Consider the following 18,182-nt stretch of genomic DNA (forward strand, 5'->3'; position numbering starts at 1 on the left):
AGTTCCCCCACCCATTGCTCTCAGTGTGGTTTTTAACAGCCCATTGTACCATTTGATTTCCCCAGAGGCTGGTGCATGGTATGGTATGTGATATACCCACTCAATGCCATGCTCTTTGGCCCAAGTGTCTATAAGGTTATTCCAGAAATGAGTCCCATTGTCTGACTCAGTTCTCTCTGGGGTGCCATGTCGCCACAAAATCTGTTTCTCAAGGCCCAGGATAGTGTTCCGGGCAGTGGCGTGGGGCACAGCGCATGTTTCCAGCCATCCGGTGGTTGCTTCCATCATGGTAAGCACATGGTGCTTGCCTTGGCAGGTTGGCGAGAGTGTGATATAGTCAATCTGCCAGGCCTCCCCATACTTATACTTAAGCCATCGTCCTCCATACCAAAGAGGCTTTAACAGCTTGGATTGTTTAATTGCAGCACATGTTTCACACTCATGAATAACCTGGGCGATAGTGTCCATTGTTGAGTCCACCCCTCGATCATGGGCCCATCTATATGTTGCATCTCTGCCCTGATGGCCTGAAGTGTCATGGGCCCACCGGGCCAAAAATAATTCACCTTTATGTTGCCAGTCTAAGTCCATCTGAGCCACTTCAATCTTAGCAGCTTTATCCACTTGTTGGTTGTTCTGGTGTTCCTCAGTGGCCCGACTCTTGGGTACATGTGCATCTACATGGCGTACCTTCACCACCAGGTTCTGCACCCGGGCAGTGATATCTTGCCACAGTGCAGCAGCTCAGATGGGTTTACCTCTGTGTTGCCAGTTGCTTCGCTTCCATTGCTGCAACCACCCCCACAGGGCATTTGCCACCATCCATGAGTCAGTGTAGATAAAGTACTGGCCACTTTTCTCATTCAGCAATGTCCAGGGCCAGCTGTATGGCTTTCACCTCGGCAAACTGACTCGATTCGCAGTTTCTGCAACTTGTCGCCGAGGACTCCATATGGCTGCCTTCCATCTCCGATGCTTTCCCACAAGATGGCAGGACCCATCAGTAAACAAGGCATACTGTTTTTCACTTTCTGACAGTTTGTTATATAGTGGGGCCTCTTCAGCACGCATCACCTCCTCCTCTGGTGACATTCCAAAATCTTTGCCCTCTGGCCAGTCCATGATGACTTCTAGAATGCCTGGACAACTGGGATTTCCTGTTCGAGCTCGTTGTGTAGTTAGTGCAGCCCATTTACTCCATGTAGCATCAGTTGCATGATGTGTAGAGGAGACCCTGCCTTTGAACATCCAGCCCAGTACAGGCAACCGGAGTGCCAGGAGGAGCTGTGCTTCAGTGCCAATCACTTCCGAAGCAGCTCGAACCCCTTCATAGGCTGCCAGTATCTCTTTCTCAGTTGGGGTATAGCTGGCGTCAGATCTTTTGTATCCCCAACTCCAAAACCGAGGGGTAGACCTCGAGTCTCCCCTGGAGCTTCCTGCCAGATAGGACCATTTTCCCCAGCTGTGGTGTACAGTACATTTTTAACATCTGGCCAGGCCCGAACTGGTCCAAGGGCTACTGCATGAACTATCTCGCATTTAATTTGCTCAAAGGCTTGTTGTTGCTCAGGGCCCCATTTAAAATCATTCTTCTTCCGGGTCACATGATAGAGAGGGCTTACAATCGAACTGTAATTTGGGATGTGTATTCTCCAGAACCCCACAGCACCCAAGAAAGCTTGTGCTTCTTTCTTATTAGTTGGTGGAGACATTGATGTTATCCTGTTGATCACATCTGTGGGGATCTGTCTACGTCCATCTTGCCACTTTATTCCCAAAAATCAAATCTCCTGTGCAGGTCCCACATCGGGGGGGGGACACCACATCATGTGTGGGGCAACACATCGGCCCCATTGTCCCAGCATTGGAGGAACCAGGTGATGATGTGCTCCCATGGTTGACGGGTAAAATCTTTTCGCATATTCTGTAGCTTGGTTGAGGTCCAAGGTTGAGAAGTCACGTCTTCTTCTTCTTCTTCATCATGTGATGATGACTCCTGATCAAATGCTGGACTGGGTGGTGATTACATTGTTTCTTCATCTTGCTTCACCTTTCTTGCCTCTTTTTTGCTTTTTCTCTTGCGTAGAGGGGCAACCGATATTCGTATGAATTGGTCTTCTGGTTTAGCTGCAGTGATTATCACTGTGGTTTGAGTAGCAACTGTACTTGTCGCTGGGGGTGGTGTAGCTTCTCTGCTTAGACCTGGGGTAGCTGCACTGTCTGTTGCAGTCGAAGTTTGAGTAGCTGCTGTCTTGTTGCTGGGGTAGCTGTGCTATCCGTTGCAGCAAAAGTTTGAGTAGCACCTACTTGTTGCTGTGGGTGGTGTAGCTGCTGTGCTTGGAGCTGGAGTAGCTGCGCTGACTGCTGCTTTGCCTTCAGATCCAGGGACATTTTTTTCCTTTTGAAGGTGCTGGATAGTGTTGAACAAAGCCCTGTAAGCATAGGCCAAGCCCCAGCACGTTGCCGTGATTTGTCCATCTCTGGTATGGCCAGGATGACAACACACCCCATTTAAGTGTTTTACTAATTTTTTCTGGATTTTGCACTTGTTCGGTGGTGAAATTCCAAAGTACTGGAGGGGCCCACTGGCCTAGATACTTGCCCATGCTATCCCACACACCCTGCCACTCATGGCTGTCCAGCCTCAGGGAAAATCTCTTGGTCCTCCTATATCATCACTGAACCCCAGACAAGACCCAACCTGACTCTGCTTAACTCTTGAAATCAAATTAAATGGTCGTGGGCAAAACACACTCTGTATGCGTGCCAACATGGTGATGCCCATCACAATCAGCAAACAGTTCTCAACAGTATTAAAAGGCCATTAAAAAACTTCAAAACCCAAATGATGCTGTAAATGGTCTGGGGTGATGGGGGGGTGGTGGGGGTGAGGGGTGTGCTGGGAGGGTAAAAGAATGTCTCCTTCACAGGTTGACCACCTGAGAAGGAGAAAAAAGATGTGTAATTGCTAAGCACTTTAATTATATACCTTCCAAAGTATAAAGGTGGTAACCACACCGGGAACATAAGCCAGACCAGTTTCATGATCAATGATTCTATTGTATTACAAGTCAGTACCATAAAATACAATGAGACAAGAACCTTAGCCAAAGCCACACACTTGAAAAACACTAACACAGCAAATACCGGCTGCAAGTAAGGCACGATATAGTGAAACTGTGAGATCAAGAGAAACAACTTTGAGAGCCAATAAATAAGCATTGTAACAAGTGACTATTAATCCAAAACACTGAATGCTTATCACAAATATGATTAGACACACTCCAGTCAGATCTGTTGTTATCTCAACCCTTCATACCCCACGTTAGGTGCCAAAAAGAACTGTCATGGTTTAAGCCCTGTCAGCAAGTCAGCCACTCAGTTTCTACCCACCCCCTCTTCCCTTCCTGCGCCACGCCCCCCCTCCCCCCCCCCCCGCCCCCAGACGCATGGGGAGGAGAATCAAAAGAATGTAACTCCCATGGGTTGAGATAAGAACAGCCCAGTAACTAAGGTATAACACAAATCACTGCTGCTACCACCAATAATAATGATAAGGGAAATAACAAGGGAAGAGAATATGATACCACCTGCAGAAAAGAGCCCGACTGAGCAGAGAGTGCCTTTCCCAGAAACTCCCAGTTATATCCCAGGCATGACGTGCTGTGGTATGGAATACCTCTTTGTCTAGTTTGGGTCAGTGTCCTGTCTCTGCTTCCTCCCAGCTTCTTCTCCTCCCTGGCAGAGCATGAGACTCACAAAGTCCTTGGTGAGACTAAACATCAGTGTTATCAGCTCTGTTCCCAGGCCGAAAGTCAAAAACACAGCTCTGCACCAGCTACTAAGAAGGAGAAAAAATGACTGTTACTGGTAAACCCAGGACACTGCACTAATGTATTGTGGTTACAGGATTTTTCCTGTTCTCTAGGGCACAGAATGGGTGATGGTCAGACAAAGGACCACAGACACCATACTGTGAGAAAGAACTGAAATTCGTTGTATTGATTCTAGTTTGTAAAAATGTTTTCCCAGCTTGCTTTGCAGAGCACTGTGGAGTTTCACTTTCATTCTAATCAACAATACAGTTCACCTAGCCATATCTAGCATAATTGATTATTTTTCATTCAGGAAGCTGCATGCTTTCTAACATTTTATTCAAATACATCTATGAGGCTTTCTGTCTTAGTCTGATAAAGTGCAAAATGATGAGTTGTGATGTCAGGCTAAATGATCTAATTATCTTTTTGGCATTTACAAAACATACTAAAACACATAAAGCAAATGGATAAACAATCTCTATCATTAGGAATAAGTATATACATATAGACTGATTTTAATAAGAAGGTACGAAGAAATATTTTAAGACTATATTACACAAGATGTTCTTTGCTAGCTTTTTTAGTGAAAAGGTTTTTCAAGTATCTTTTAATAAGCTTTCCCTCTGTTGTGACAGGATTACTACTGCACATCTACAAGTAAACTACAAAAAGGTTTCTTAAAAAAATGTCTGACAACTCAGTTCTTGGATGTCAAAGAAAGAAATCTATAGATGTGACAGAGGAATTCAGTGACAATGCAGAAGCACCTTTTTATCTGGGAACCTTTTCCTCTTTTTTATTTTTAATCTTAGACAGTCTCTCCTGGCCCTTAGTGAAATATGCAGAAATTGAAATAGAAGAACTGAACAGCAGTTCACCAAAACTACTATCCAGCTGCTGATAAGGGAGAATCAGTGTCTTCAGGAAGGTGCAGCTGGCTTATAATAAGGTAATATTAACAAAGGAATCCTCTCCTAATCCTAGACAGCAATTGTTTTGGAACGTGAAGTGAGATATATTATTTATGAGTCTTCATCCTACTATATAAGTTCCTATAAATGAAAAGCATATTGAAAATCTTTTTGAAATGTATTCGGTTCAAGTCCTTCTTCAGATCAGATCCTGACCCTATTTAATAGTAGGTGTTATAGAGGATATGTGAAACTTATGCCCTACCTCATAAAAAATTATGTTTCTGCTGTTATCTTGCTAGCCTTATGGGACAACAGTTTCGACATCAGACAGAAGTCTATTGCTCAACTGCATTCTGTCCTTTTTAAAAGTTTCCAAACAAAGGGAGAAAAAGGGGGATATTGTTGAAGATCTACCCAAGCACCTCTTAACTTAAGTAACATAGGGCCACAGGAAGTCTTAACAGACCGCCCTCTCTCAGCCTTACTACTCAACCTTGTGTGGAGAGCTTGGTTTAGCCATGGCCCTGAATATGTCTTCTAAATATGTGACTGAAACTTTATAAGTTATGTGGTATATATTAGAGGCTGGAGACAAAACCAGAATTTTTGTAAGTCTTTGTCTTTTTCTCTAGTGTACAGTTTGTTTATACTCTCAGCCATAGTTATCCAGTGGCAGTATTTTAAGCTAGCTATTTAAGATATTAAAAATATTTTATTTTGGGTAGCCCATGAAGTGTGATTGGCCACACTGGGAGGTTATTGTCCCCGATGGTACACCAATGATAGTATCTTGGTCTATTGTAGACCTGATGCAATACTTACAAGTTGCAGGAAGGATGATAGTGAGGTCAGCTGCAGAAGAGCAATCTGGAAGTACCACTTGATTTGATGACTTCACACTCTTCAGTATTTACATTTAATTTCTTCTTTCATCAGGCTGCTATTCAATAATCTTTTTGAACCAAGGATTCCTGATAGTTTAAGCAACCCATAAAACCTCCTCATCAATATATTCTAGCCATGCTAAAGCAATTGCTATGCCTTCTTGGAGAAAATTAAGTGTATTTTGTCTACAAACACTTTTACCAAGACATCATATACTCCTTCTACAAACATCTCATAACTAAGCAATAACATCTGATTTTGTGAACTATGAATTTAAGGCTGTGTTTATCCCAAGCATAGCACTGATAAATTGTGCTAGTTTTCTGAGTATTTTATTTCTACTAGAAAATGGATTTCTAAACAAGTGCAGTGCCTTAATTTAGAATTTATTTTTCTCGTAATATTCCAAGTCACATAATACTGTCCAGTGTTGCTCTCTAAAGAATGTTTTTTCACCATTATGAAGTCACCAGTCACCAGAGCTTAGAAACCTTACCACTCTGGATAGTTGCACTCCCTTGTTCCCTCAGGGACAGGGTTCTGATTAAACCTCTCTTAACCTCTAAATAAACAAGTCAGCTGCAGGATTCATAAGGTCTAAGGCATTGATAGTCATCCAGACCAAATATTTAAACTGAGTCCAGGAGGAAAATTAAAGCAAGCGTGATTGATGGATCCCAACAAATCCATCCTGCAGCAGACAAAAACACTTCTGAATGGAACTATGGGGTTTCCCCAAAAATAGTAGTAATCTTCAGAATGGTTTACCCATCATCGTGGTTTAAGCCCAGCTGACAACTAAGTACCACTTAGCCACTCGCATGCGTCCCCCTACCCTCTCCTCACAGTGGGATGGGGAGGAGAATCAGAAAAAAGGTAAAACCCCATAGGTTGATACAGGAACTATCTAATAATTGAAATAAACATAAATAATAGTACAGCAATGGTAATAATAATAGGAAATAGAGAGATGAAGCAATAAACCCTGGTCCCCACAAAAGACAAGTGATGAACAATATGATTGTTCACCGCCTGCTGACTGATATCCAGCCTGTCCCCAGGCAGTGATCAGCCCCTGCCGGCCAACTCCCCCCAGTTTGTATACTGAACATGACAGTCTACAGTAGTTCAGGTCAGCTGTCCTGGCTGTGCTACTTCCCTGCTTCTTGTGCACCCCCTCACTGGCAGAGCATGAAAGGCTGGGAAGTCCTTGATTAGACCACTACTTAGCAACAACATCAGTGTGTTACCAGCATTGTTTTCAGACTGAAGCCAAAACACAGCACTGCACCAGCTACTAGGAAGAAAATTAACTCTATCCCAGCTGAAAACAGGACACACATGTAGTAAATTAACCTGAGATCTGTTATTTATTACTATGTCGTTATAATATACATATGTAGTATTATATTTTTATCTTGTATTAAGTGCTATAAATGTTGCTATAAATAATAGTATTTATTAGTATGTTATTTAATCTTGTTCAGATCCAGGCCATTTCTAGAATTATTTTTTTCAGCCTCCTAAAAAGAAAACATTGGTTCTATGTCAGTTAGCTGGGTCTCCTTGAGAAATGGAAAGAAACTTGCACCGATCTTACAGCTCTCTCCCAGGCACCTTTAGAAAGCAACTCATTAGGTCTTCTTTACCTCCAGTGACAGCAGGGTCAATGCAAGCAACCAGCTTAGTCTAAAAACCTAGCTCTTTGATGGCTGAGGTTATTACATATGACGAGTCTTCCCCAGTCTGAAATGCAGATTTTTCTTCTCCTCCCCCTGTAGTACTTACTCTTGGAAGTATAAAATGTGAGGCTTAGAATGAGGATGCTGTGTTTGAAAACATTTAATGTTTATTTGACAGTATTCATGTCAGAGGGTTCTTGCTTTTTAAGCAAATATCATAATTTATCATCAATGTGTCAAAAAAAAAAAAAATACAGAAGAGCTGTATTTTCAACAAAGAAAAGGCAGAAAAGTTACCATGCTGGAAACAATTAATTTGTCGATCTGTGTTGTTATGAACACTTGTATCCGTAGACCCACACCAACTGCAGGGAGCCATCCTGAACCTGTATGAAAGCATAATAATGTTATAGAGCTTAGACACTTGTCTTTTAACTGCATATGCTTAGGAAGATCAACGGTTTCTTAACTGACAAATTTCTTACCACTAGAGGGCTCAAAATTGCTGTGTGATTTTATGTATGAAGAAATGCATAAATGTATATATACATATACACAATGTATGATACGTGTATGTCGTGCATGAGTTTTATTTGTGTGTATGCAGATATAAACACACATACATGTACATACATACACCTACCTATACTTTAACAGGTGATCTAATTTTATTTTAAAGGTTTTGAACTTTTAAATGCAATTCAAACCTTAAAGATTTTTAATATAACTTCACAGTTCACCATTTTCTATATAAAGGTGAAATGTTTCTTTAATTCCTGTAATTACAGTTTTTAACTTTGCTCTCAGATGGCCAGATTTACATAGCATTTTCATTTGCTCAAACTGAACACTGAAAACAATCACAATAAAATACAGTTCAAACTTCCATGACCAGTGCCTGCTGTCACCATATGTTTTATTAAGATATCTAGATGACATTGAATAACATGGGCTTAGTTCATTTTTTCATAAATGACTTTCCACAGAATGTAATGCAGTGTTGCAGAATCTATTACGCCAAGCATTTTTGTTTGATTATGTGACATACTCTCTTGGGAAATCTTAGAGGCTCTAAATAAATAAAATGTTCCTGGAAAGCTGACTGTTTTCTTTCATTAATGTGACAATTGTAATGATGAGAGAAATGGCTTTCAAACATTTTTAAGTAATGCATAATGTTTGGAGATAATGCAATCCATATACTCCACAGTATAACAATAATGAATAATTTACCCATGCAGTCCAAAAGATAATTAACACAATATTTTCAGTCAGACTTGACATACACAAAAGTTTGAGGTATCAATATTTTTTACATGTTGGCAAAGTTATTTTCATCTAAGAAATCTGCTCAAGGAACAAGTATTTAAAGAACAATGACGTTTCAGATTACCATGAGTAACAATAATGTATGTTGTAGAAATGGGAGCACATACACCAAAATGTTTTGCAGACATTTATTGCTGTACATAATACTCAATTTTTAATAGAGTTTCTTTGGAATTTTTCTGGATAGGAAATTGTGGAAAAGCACAAGAGAAGAAGATACTCTTTTTGCAGCACTTCAGTGCTTTGACTATCTGCAAAAAATGATATTAAATAGTATATTTCAATTTGGCTGGACTGCGATTACTGCCTACATTATCAATAGTACAGTTAGATACTAATAATTGAATAAAGCTTTAACATATTCACCTTCTATCATCATCATCTTACGTATGTTTCAATTGTTAAAAGTTGTACAGGGTGCTGCACCTTCATAAAATGGTAAAATCTTAAAAAAACACAACAAAATAATTGGGGGTAAGTTCAGAATACTTAGTAAAGAAATACAACTCTATCACCATGTACAATTCACTAATTTTTTAAAGTACATCTTATTATAGTCCCATTTTGGTTAACATATTTACTTTAAAATGAAAAATATGCATCTAAGCCAAGATATTTTTTCTTTAAGAATTTTAACTCCTGCATGTTTTGCTTTAAGCATTTATCTTTACTAATTGTGCATGGTGTTAGATTGGAACTATAATGCGCTACTAAAAAAATAACTTTTTTTGTGAGCTTTTTCTTCCGTGTAGTGCATTCTTAGCTTACCACTCTGCTATCTGAATATCTGACAGATATTAAAAGCAGTTTTGTTACTGATAGGCAGGGTTGGCTGGCATATTCATCACATCACCTTTGGTTTCAGGAGTAAATCATCAAATTATCAAAACTGATAACAGAGTGGATTGCATTGAAACTACTTTTACTAGACTAAAATTGTAAGTTTTTTACATTTAAAACACATTTCCATAACTGGAAGTTCAATTTCCTTAACCACAGCCTACTGAAGTCGATGCAATTATTCCAGAAATAAGATTCTGCGCAGATGAAGTTAGCTGTTCCGTTAGGATCCTAAGAAAAAACATTGGACTCAATGATCCTTATGGGTTCCCTTTGAACTTGAGGTATTCTATGATTCTGTGATCCTGTTTCTGTAATCCTCCCATGAGAGTTTGTCACTCTTGAAAGAAATAAGACTTAACTGACCACATTAGCTGCACCTGTAATTTTCTTGGTAGTTGATACATCATTACTACCTTACATCTCACCAACCTTTGTAAAGGAAATCCAATCTCAGTTAATGTTGTATAAATATTTATTAATACCAATCACAATATGAAAATATCAGTGATTTTCATAAATATCTTACCACAGATTTGTTCTGGGTAGAAGGAACTGCAAATATGACAATTCTTATCAGGGTGAGGATTAGAACTCTTAACTAAATAGGTGATTTTTTTCACCACTCTCAAATGAAGTAAGAAACAATTTTATATTGCCAGTATTCTACACTACTTTTGTTATGCTAATTCAATGCATTTTACAATTAACTCTTGCAGCTTTTCAGCTCTGGGAATAACAGCTGAATAGGTTGCTTGTAATTAGTTATATCCACAGGGCTCTATCAATGTAGAGAAATCTCCAAAAATAGACTTGAGATTAATACATATTTTAATGCATAGAATGGAAAAAATAAAGTAATATCACACCAACTTGATGACAAGTTTCGAAGTCTGAGTATTCAGTGTTTTTTTCAGTACTTATGTATATCTTAAAGTATTCTCTTATTTATAATCATGTCAGCAAAAACATAAATCATGCTACGCTCTATCCTTGTATTTGCTTTACACAATTTATAGGATTTTTTTCCCATGGCTGTTGAATTTCAACAGAACTGAATATGTCTCATTATTTGGAGAAAATAAATGCTGTCCAACTCATTAAATCCAGATGAGGTGAATATATTCTAATTCTATTTAGAAGTGCATTATCCAGGAGCCATTTCCTCCATCAAGCTTTAGACATTTTATTAGCTAAAATAGCCAGTCTCCATATGCTCTCTCTTTCACCAGCTCAGAAATTTCTCACTGTTGTTGCCTTTGCTTAGGTAGAGCTCCTTAATGTGGTTTATTTCAGATACTGTATGATAAGAAGACAGAAAGCCAAAGATGGAAAAGATGGAATTTTAGTTTCAGTACATTATTTTTAACCTGTTGGCAACAATGAACTCTAAGGTGAGATAGAATATGACAGTTTTAATGAACTTTTTCTTAATTGGACAAATTTTATCCACATAACGTCTACACGACACCATAACTTTACAAATGAATGGCCATCACATATTCTTTCTGTATCTGTCATATCAGTCTTGTAAACTATGAAATTTTCTTTTATTTTCTCTATTACAAGTACATAACAGATATGAATGTTGCCAAGACTTTCTGTTATAAACACGCCATTTTTGCCCAGTGGCTGTTGTTATTCTATGCATCTCCTGATACATGAATATGTTCCATAATATTACTGCCATGACACCTTATTAAGAAATGCAGGGCATTAACTAAACTTAAATGGCTAAACTGGCAAATATAAGCTATGAGACTAAACACAGCTTTTGATAAACTTTATTTTTTTTTAAAAGCATGTTAAATATAGGGTTTAAGGCATTAAACCCCTTTATTATAAACATATATGAAGATTAGTGTTCATTTCCATTTTAAATACGAACAGGCATACCAAGTGGGGGTAAACATGTAAGACAAGATCCTGGGGCTTGGGATTACAGGGATCTAACAGCAGTCAATCCAAAGCAATGACAGCATGCAACAGACGCAGGAGGTCCACTTGTAAATACCTTTGTTGTGAGCCATGATGAATCTGTAAGCATTGCTGATGATACACACAATGATCCTGTTTCTGAGGTGTTTTTTATGATTTGTACTTTTTTATGGGCATTCATCTCAGTTGCAATGACTCAGTTCTGCAGCATTTTTAGTTTTACTGTTTCAACATACAAATTTTTCTTTCATAGCGCAAACAGCTTAAACCTCCAAATGAAAATAAGAACAAGGAGAATACAAATATTTAGAAGTTTTGCAATAGGAGTCTTCCTAGTTGACTAAACTATTACAAACAAAATACTCCACAGAAAATTTATAGGAAACATAATCAGGCTTTTTTAATATATAAAATGTGTCACTTTCTGTAACACCATATTTATGCATGTTTGTTATCAGTATAAAAAATAGCTGTGTAAAGATTTTCACCTCAATTTGTGATATTTAACTACTGCAAAGTATGCAGTTTCCACTTTTGTAACTGCCAAATTTTAAATTATAAACCAGCCTTTATTTTGTTCATGTATAATTCATTAGAAATAATGTTATATATTCCTAAATATTTTATATATGTGCTATTATATATCCCTAAATATTTCTATACAAAACTCAAATTGCCTGTCACTAGAAGCAAATCTCTCTTAATGCTTGAATGCTTGGAAATTTATGTTAACTTACTTTATATAGTGTCCTTCCTCTCTCCACTAGTTTTCACTTGTATAAACCCCTTGGAGTCATAGAATCATAGAATGGTTTGGGTTGCAAGGGCCTTAGAGATCTGCTCCTTAGAGATGTAAGGGATCCCCAGAGGCCCCTTAGAGAACCTGGTCTGGGACACCTTCCACTAGACCAAGCTGCCCAAAGCCCTGTCCAACCTGCCCGTCACCACTGTGGCATGCTGTTTAATATTTTCATCAATGACCTGGATGAGGGAACTGAGTGCACCCTCAGCAAGTTTGCTGATGACACAAAACTGGGAGGAGTGGCTGACACACCAGAAGGCTGTGCTGCCATTCAGCGAGACCTGGACAGGCTGGAGAGTTGGGCGGGGAGAAACATGATGAAATTCAACAAGGGCAAGTGTAGAGTCTTGCGTCTGGGGAAGAACAACCCCATGTACCAGTACAGGTTGGGGGTTGACCTGCTGGAAAGTAGCAAAGGGGAAAGGGACCTGGGGGTCCTGGTGGATAGGAGGATGACCAAAAGCCAGCAATGTGCTCTTGTGGCCAAGAAGGCAAATGGCATCTTAGGGTGCATTAGAAAGGGTGTGGTTGGTAGGTCAAGAGAGGTTCTCCTCCCCCTCTACTCAGCCTTGGTGAGGCCGCATCTGGAATATTGCGTCCAGTTCTGGGCCCCTCTGTTCAAGAAGGACAGGGAATTGCTTGAAAGAGTTCAGCGCATAGCCACAAAGATGATTAAGGGAGTGGAACACCTCCCTTATGAGGAGAGGCTGAGGGAGCTGGGTCTCTTTAGCTTGGAGAAGAGGAGACTGAGGGATGACCTCATCAGTGTTTACAAATATGTAAAGGGTGGGTGTCAGGATGATGGAGCTAGGCTTTTTTCAGTGATATCCAGTGATAGGACAAGGGGCAATGGGTGTAAACTGGAGCATAGGAAGTTCCACGTTAACATCAGGAAGAACTTCTTTACTGTAAGAGTGACAGAGCAATTGAACAGGTTGCCCAGCGGGGTTGTGGAGCCTCCTACATTGGAGATATTCAAGGCCCGCCTGGACAAGTTCCTGTGTGATGTACTGTAGGTTACCCTGCTCTTGCAGGGGGGTTGGACTAGATGATCTTTTGAGGTCCCTTCCAACCCTTGGGATTCTGTGATTCTGTGATTCACAACTTCTCTGGACAACCTGTTCCAGTGTCTCACCACACTCATAGCAAAGAATTTCTTCCTGATGTCTAATATAAATCAAAATCTTTAAACCACTCCCCTTTGTCCTATCACCATAGGCCCTTTTAAGAAGTCCTTTTCCAGATTTCCTATAGCCCCCTTTAGGTACTGGAAGACTGCTCTAAGGTCTCCCTCAAGCCATATCTCCTCCAGGTTGAACGAGCCCAACTCTTTCTACCTCTCTCCATAGGAGAGGTGCTCCAACCCTCTGAGCATCCTTTTGGCCCTCCTCTGGACTTGCTTGAGCAGGTCCATGTCCCTCTTGTGTTGGGGACCCTAGAGCTGGACACAATACTGCAGAGGGGTGCTCACAAGAGCAGAGTAGAGGGGAAGAATCACCTCCCTCAACCTGCTGGACACACTCCTTTTAAAGCTGCTCAGCACACAGTTGGCTTTCTGTGCTTCAAGTCAATAGAACTGTTTTAATCTAACAGGTCCATGGACTTCTATCTAAAGGTTTTTGGAAAAAAAAAAAAGAAAAAAGAAAGAAGTTTCCAAATGAAATATAAGTATGTGAAACACTTAAAGCAATTTGTAACTTCTCTGGAAAAAAAAAAAGTGTACAGATTCAGAAAGGTGATCAGGGTTGCAGTAGAAAGATTCCCACTGACTTACTCTTTGCTTGGATAAGATTTGGTGGCCTAAGCCTGCAATAATGAAGCAAGACAGCTCTCTCGCACAGAAGTGGAAAACAAATGAAGTGTTAATTTAGTAAAGCAGATAAATATATGCTTTATTTTGAGCATATGAGTTGTTCCATTCACTTTGGTTTAAAGTCATGCACCCACTTACAAACGTACGTAGCAACTTCACAGTATAAGTCTTAATGATATGTAAATCAAAATCAGCTATATTTCGCAACTAGCGTTAAAATAAAAAAGTGATTCTATAAGTGATTAAAGTAACAGTGGTTTCACATTCAGGTACGTTTTCATCTTTCCAGTGCTGCTTTCACTGAAAAAAATTAGATGAATAAATCCCAAATGTAATTAATAATCTGCCACCAATTCCTTCTGGTTCAAAATGGTAAATAAATAATTTAGATTGACTTGTACTACTGAGCAGCTGTCTGTTTTAACCTCACTGCACTAAGGAATACCCTTTGTCTCAAATAGGAAGCATTATGTCTAACCCCCATGCTTTTTCTGGAGCCAGATAGCCTTTGTGTGCAGCTAACACAGAGATACAAGTTTTCATGGCAAACTGGGGATATGTTCCAAATCATTCTGGCTGCTTTATCCTGGCAGTGAGCTTTATATGTTTACCCTCCCACACCAGGAGACTTTCCAGTACAGGGGTATTTTGTTGTAATTGATTTCAAGCAGGTAGAAATACAAAGCACTGGAATCATTAATTCTTCTTCGTGAAACAAAATAATTTCTTCAAGAACAAACTCTGTGGCATTTGCTAAACTCTAGGGAAGAATCAGTTGAAGTTCCCAGTGTAACTTTGTATTCTTAAAGGTAATAACTACTGCCTAAAATTTCACTGTGCTGAAAATTAATTTGTAATCTACTGGCATATACATTTCTATACAGTAAGCTTTAAAAAGTATTTTTAAAGATCTCTAGATTTCTACTAGGAACTATTACTATTGCAATAATATTAGAGATACGACTTATATTACCTTTCTGCTGGCAAAAATCCTATCATTACAATAGTATTATACTTGTAAAAATTACTTTTGCTGGAATAGCTTATTATTTGGAAAACTGATTACAAATTATACTGGAGAAAAGGGGGTTCATTAGTGGTTATAAGTAGTAGAGTTTACTACTATAATTTTACTAGGATATTTTTTCTTTAATGATTGCAAGTAGTATACATGTTCGCAGTGAGCAAAATGATTGGAACAACACAAATTTTGCTATGTAATTTAATATAAATCTTGGTTACCACAGAAAAATCAGTACCTTTGCCTTTACTGTCTCATTCTTATTTTTCCTTTGTCCCCTGTGAAGCATATTTACTTGCACCCTTTCCATTTTTTGCCACTGAGATTTCTGATCTTCTCCACTGAAATAACTCTCATTTGTCAGCTGAATTGTAGCAAACGTCCAGGCCTCAAAAACCCTGAATAAAATCCTGTATCGTAAGACTACATTTAAAAGTAGAACCTGTTTTTACTAGTTTTAACTTATGAGAATAACTTTAATGGTATTGGACTCTTAGAGAGCAAGACTGAGCTCTAATAGAAATGTCTTTATGACCACTTAACGGGTTCTGCATTTTTCCAGGTGTTTCAGATCACAGGAAGGGGACCAGACTTGACAACAGAATCAAAGAAAGTAATTTTGCTCTTTTTTTCCCACATTTCGTTTATCCTAAAGTGACAAAATTTCAGATAAATAAGATGGTGGTGGGTGGGCAAAATGAGATATAAAATTGTGATATTGCTAGAGCAATCATAATAACAGAGATTGGAAACAGGTATGATGATTCCTTGAAAAATACCTTGCTCACCACAGTGTTAGAGGAACACATTGTGAGGCATCTGGAGTGATAGCTGGCTGAATTCAGTTTGTAGAAAAGATGCTTCACTGATGTTCTTTTATAAGACAGTGCTGAGAGGTATACAATCAGTAATACTGTAAACTGACACAAGCTGCACAAGGTGATCCAGCTATTTTCTCACATACAATGTTACATCGTTGTTTCCTTACAATGGAATTACTCCTAGTTTGTATCAGTTTTAATCCTTGAATTATCTATTTTCCTATATTAAAAAAAACCCAAGAAAACAAACAAAAAACCAACAGGAAAAAACAACCCCTCCCAAGACCCCTATATAATAATACTATTACTATTGGAAGGCAATTGAAATCAACTCTTCAATATCTTTAATTCTCAGAAATAAAAGGTCTTTAAATTACTTACAGAAAGATCACCATGGAGATGCCTTTTGGGAGTAAGTGTCCAGCCCCTGGAGTTTTATGGATCCTGATGCACATACGCAGTTCTTCAGAAGGGATTAAAAATGATCTTGTCCCAAGGCTGCCTTGGCAAATCTTCTGATGCTAAGATTTGGATAGGTCCTCAGGTAAACCCAAGATACAAAGAACACAGGAACAGATTATAAATCTGGTCTACAGATTCAGGAATGAAGAACTGGGAACAATTCAGTTCTGTATCCCTAAATAAAAGTTAAAAAAAAAAAAAAAAAAAAAAGCCTTTGCAAATTTTGACAAATATTGTGGGAACAAGGAGGAGGTGGGTGATTCCTCTGCTGAGTCAGCAGAAATGGACATTGATTTCCTACAGACACACTCTCCTTCCAGCACTACAAAGAGAGTTTTGGCCAATATATTCATGTTAATGATAAATAGCATGGTCAAATTGTCACTGATTTTAAGTAACTACCCTTTTTCCTGGAAAAAGAAAGCTACTACAGAGTAATGGTCTACGATGCAAAAGGGTAGAGCAGTTGTCAATCTCTTTTCTGTCTGATATATGTTTAGCTTTTTTTTTTCAAGCCTGGGGTGTGATTTTTCTAAGATGAACATAGCTGCAATCTTGAAGAAGTTCCACTGAAACTTTTTTTTTTTTCCTGGAGAACAACTTTTGCAGTATTTTAAATAAGCAACAATTGGATAATTTAATAAATAATAACAATACCTTCACCAATAAATGATTATTGGAGGAAAATAGTTTCATAAACAGAAGGTGCAAGCTAAAGACTTGATAGAGACTCCTAAATTCATGACTAACTGTAGTTTTAGTTTAGCCAAAGTTTACCAGGAATCAGAGCAATTGCTCAGTAATGAAAAACTGCCAACAGCAGTGGCATCACTTTGGATGAAGACCCTATCTGTTTTCTTTTACCTAGCCAGGATGTTTAAGAGGTATTGGTTTTCATCTAATGATTGTTGGGCTCTGTCATATTTCCCACAATGGAAAAAAAAAAAAAGTGTTAATTTTGTTAGCCATAGGAGAAATATCCATCACCTCTACAAGAAACAGAAAGCTGAGTCTTGTTCCACAAAGTGGATTTTATCAGATTAAGTGATGTTTACTAGACCTTTACCTCAGATATTCTTCAGATTTCTATTTGATAAAATATGTGCTTAATTGCTTTTGTTTATGCCTCTTCCTAATCCTTCTCATTTTTAAACACAGCTCTCATGTCTGTGGGAGAGATTAGTTTGAACACTACCATCCACACCTCCACCAGCCAAGAGCATTTTTAGAAATAAAGCTGACAAATTGAATTTGTATTCCGTGCCATCACTGAACTAACTCTTACTGAAGTTATAGAGTACATTAGCTGGTAGGACATGACTGAAAGAAACAGAAAGGAATCAAGATCCCACAACAGCTTGAACCATCGCTGGTTAGATATGTGAGTCTAGAGCTGGCTGAAAAAGAAAAACTGAGAAACAGATTACAGATTTGGAAAAAGAGCAAAACTCTGCTGATATAGACTTTATTTTTCCATTGGTCCTTTGTTCACAGAAATCATGACAGAGAAGGAGCAAGGCTGTACTAGAGGCCTTCACAGCTATTTTCCTTTGTGCTTCAGACCATGAACAATGCAGGCAACTAATATACCGCAGGTCAGCGGCATTTTGCTGAAAGCTATTTCATTGCCCCCCACCCCTGCCTGACAAAACCACAGCTTGCTTTAAACTCCCCGTGACCTCTACCACTAGAGGGCTGCACTTTATGCGATATGCCCCCTGGAGCTCAATTATCACCGTTCCAAGCAGTGAAATCAGGAGAAATAAGCATCTCCTGATGTATGTCTGTAATAATTAATACTTTTATTAATATTAAATCAATAATTGTTGAGATGTTTATTATAGGCAGCTATTTGTG

General features: G+C 38.8%; 1 long non-coding RNA gene across 1 annotated transcript; it reads right to left on the bottom strand.

The window, feature by feature from the left end:
* Positions 1-7,444: 7,444 nt before the first annotated feature.
* On the bottom strand, positions 7,445-16,478 carry LOC136017851 (uncharacterized). The gene is made up of 4 exons (XR_010614115.1): positions 16,245-16,478; positions 11,483-11,675; positions 8,995-9,073; positions 7,445-7,685 (listed from the first exon to the last, which is right to left on the bottom strand). It is a non-coding gene; the product is annotated as an uncharacterized LOC136017851 (long non-coding RNA).
* Between the last annotated feature and the right edge of the window lie 1,704 nt (positions 16,479-18,182).

The sequence above is a fragment of the Lathamus discolor genome, chromosome 6 (genome assembly GCF_037157495.1).
Source record: "Lathamus discolor isolate bLatDis1 chromosome 6, bLatDis1.hap1, whole genome shotgun sequence".
Classification (NCBI taxonomy): domain Eukaryota; kingdom Metazoa; phylum Chordata; class Aves; order Psittaciformes; family Psittacidae; genus Lathamus; species Lathamus discolor.